The 3,626-nt window shown below is 35.2% G+C and overlaps 1 pseudogene; it reads right to left on the bottom strand.

The window, feature by feature from the left end:
* Nucleotides 1-637: 637 nt before the first annotated feature.
* LOC118000926 lies at nucleotides 638-1,088 on the bottom strand (annotated as a pseudogene).
* Between the last annotated feature and the right edge of the window lie 2,538 nt (nucleotides 1,089-3,626).

Here is a 3,626-nt window from a genome sequence, read left to right as displayed (position 1 = left end):
TATAAAACATTACAAAGATTAAACTACCAAGCTTTTCTCTCTGGCACCTTAGGATGTATGAATACCACTTTATTTTTCACCAGAAAGATGCACACAATACTCTCAAAGATTTATAGAGCATGTGGGAATAACACATGATAAATCTGAAGTAAAAATAATCAGTTGTATAAAGCAACTTCTGCAAAAACAACAAAAAAAATACATGTTCACATGCATTTGTTTATTAAAACTGATTTAGAAATAATTAATGGAAGGCTTAATGTATTTATCTTCCTAAAATTGATTCTCATTTATTAAGGAACATAATTTTCTTCTAACATGATGATCATTACTGAAAGGTTTCTAAAACAGTAAGGTTCTGTTATAAAAATATATTCCCTATGGTAGAATGATTTATATGGGGAAACCACTATGAAATCAACCTCACCATTGTTGGTACTTTCAAAGGATGCCTTTTGTTGATTAATCTGCAGAATGAAAATAAGCTATTAATTTTAATGTTCACATGGTTTCAGAATTCTCTCTTATAGAAAATATATTTCCATTAAACTAGGTTCTGTTTAATTTTTATTCTTTTTTTTTTTGATGGCAGTTTTATGGTTTTATTAACACAAATAGGACGTGCACAACAAGCTGTCTATTCATTTTCTTCACTGCGCAGGCTGCCTGGCATTGGGACTGGTGACTCTGATCGCCAGTTGAGCTGCTCTTTCCACAACAGCTTTGCAGTTCTAGGATGAGACACTGTGAGCAATCTCTGCACAGTAAGATTTTTTGCACATCAGCAGCACTTCAAGCTCCTTGACGTTGTGGACTAGGAACTTCTGGAAGCCATTGGGCAACATGTGCTTTGTTTTCCTGTTGCTCCCATAACCAACGTTGGGCATCAAGATCTGGCCCTTGAATCTTGTGTGCACCCTATTGTCAATGCCTCTGGGTTTCTGCCATTTGCACTTAATTTTGACATAGCGGTCTAACTCATGCCGGATGAACTTCTTGGTCCTCTTTTTAACCATCTTGGGCTTCACCAGAGGTCTGAGGGCAGCCATGATGCCCAGTAACAGATGGCTGCCACCTCTGCAGGCAGCGCCGAGGAAGAGAGGGGAAGGAAGTGTTTAATTTTTATTCTTATTCTATATTTTGTTGAAAGATATATTTCCAGATAATATGTGGATTTTCATTAATGTCTGTATGAACTATATGTAGAGATACAGTGGTTATCATGGCACAAATTCCACATGTAAGAAATGTCAAAGCATTATATGCTATTGAAAAAAAACAAAGTACCTATGAGTTATCATACCCCCTATAGGAAGTAGTTATTAATATTTTCCATATCTTGAAGTTGCTTAAGAATCTGAAGAAAGACATACCCACAGCCACCCGTGTCCAAATTTTGTATGCTAAAATCTTTTATTCAATGTCAAGGAAACCATAAACATTTGAGTCCACTTTGGCATAGATCAATATAATTTATAGTCTATACAGTAAAAACTAATATTCATGATAGATTAATTGAGGATTCATAAACTTTGATCAGATATTGACCTATATGGGAAAAAAAAAAAGAAATGGTATATTAATCCCAAAAGTTAAATTAAATAAAATTCCATGGATTAAAGAGTAAAATAGCATTTTTTGAAAGATTTTATTTATTTATTTGACAGAGAGATAGAGAGCACATATAGGCAGAGCGGCAGGCAGAGGGAGAGGAAGAAGCAGGCTTCCCACCAAGCAGGGAGCTCAATGCGGGGCTCAATCCCAGGACCCCGGGATCATGACCCGAGCGAAGGCAGACACCTAACCAACTGACCCACCCAGGTGCCCCTAAAATAGCATTTTAAAAATAGAATGCATGCTATATTTATAGGACTTCTACCTGTTGTAGGATTATTTTTTCCTCTTTTTTTTTTCAAATATTTTATTTATTTATTTGACACAGAGAGAGAGCACAAGTAGGGGGAGTGGCAGGAAGAGGGAGACAGAGAAGCAGGCTCCCCGCTGAGCAGGGATCCTGATGCTGGATGCAATCCCAAGACCCTGGGATCATGACCTGAGCCAAAGGCAGACGCTTAATCAACTGAGCCACCCAGGCACCTTATTTATCATCTTTTAAAAATTAGTTTTATTGAAGTACAATTGACATGCAACAAAACACTTGCAATTGGATCAGTTTTGCCAAATCCATAGATTTGTGTAAGCAGCACTATAACCAATATACAGAACATTTCTATCACCCCAAAAACATTCCTTATGATATTTTTAGTCAATCTAGCCTGCACTTATTCCCAGATCCAGTAGCCACTAATCTGCTTTCAGTCACTACAGATTAGTTTTGCCTTTTCTAGAATTTCACATAAATGGATGCTTTGTACTCTTTTGTGCCTGGCTTCTTTCAGTCAGCATGTTTTTGAAGTGTGTTCATATTATTTTACATATTAGTAATTTATACTCTTTCTAAACATAAGTTACTTTTTAAAGTAGCATAAAAACAATAGATTTAACTAGATATATAGTAAATGTATTTTTATGTCAGAGAGAATTAATATAGGGGCACCTGGATGGCTCAGATGGTTAAGTGTCTGCCTTCGGCTCAGGTCATGATCTCCAGGTCTGGGATCAAGCCCAACATCAAGCCCCATATCGGGCTACCAGCTCAGTGGGGAGACTGCTTCTCCCTCTCCCACTGCCTCTCCCCCTGCTTGTGCTCTCTCTGTCTCTGTCTCAAATAAATAAATAAAATCTTAAAAAAAAAGAAAATATAAATTAAAAGACACAAGGAAAAGTGAATAAATATGTCCTATAAGTGAAACAAAATATTCTATCTTTGGTATATATAAATTAATTAGGGAATATTTACTACTACATTAATAAAATATAAAGGAAATTTATAGAAAACCAGCAGAAAATAAAAATAAACTGACATAAAATATCTAAGTTTGTTAATAAAAAAAGGTGTGTTAACAAAATAAGAAGATACCTATTTTTCTCAATGTAAAATTATTATGAAAAACAATATGATCATAATAAATATCCTCAGAATGCAGTGACATAGCCACCTTCATATACTATGTGTAGCAATTTCTACAAATTTGTAATTGAAAGATTCCTAAAAAAAGAAATTTCTAAGCCCAGAGAGTTTCACTGGAGAATTCTACCAATTATTTAATGAAGAGTTCTACATAATCTTTTCTCAAAAATAGAAAAGGAGTCTAAAATGAATCTCTTGCAGACAGGATATCCAAGAGTCTTGTTTTTTTGTCCAATCTGATATCCTGTGTCTTTTGATTGGGGCATTTAGCCCATTTACATTCAGGGTAACTATTGAAAGATATGAATTTAGTGCCATTGTATTGCCTGTAAGGTTACTGTTACCATCAAAAAGGAGAATTATAGACCAATATCCTTGATGAACATGGATGCAAAAATTCTCACCAAAATACTAGCCAATAGGATCCAACAGTACATTAAAAGGATTACTCACCACGACCAAGTGGGATTTATCCCTGGGCTGCAAGGTTGGTTCAACATCCACAAATCAATCAATGTGATACAATACATTAATAAAAGAAAGAACAAGAAACATATGATCCTCTCAGTAGATGCAGAAAAAGCATTTGACAAAG

Source organism: Mirounga leonina, unplaced genomic scaffold (assembly GCF_011800145.1).
Source record: "Mirounga leonina isolate KUSES-001 unplaced genomic scaffold, KU_Mleo_1.0 Mir_53, whole genome shotgun sequence".
Taxonomy (NCBI): Eukaryota; Metazoa; Chordata; class Mammalia; order Carnivora; family Phocidae; genus Mirounga; species Mirounga leonina.
Note: the sequence above shows the minus strand (reverse complement) of the source record. Positions and strands in the feature narration are given on the sequence as shown.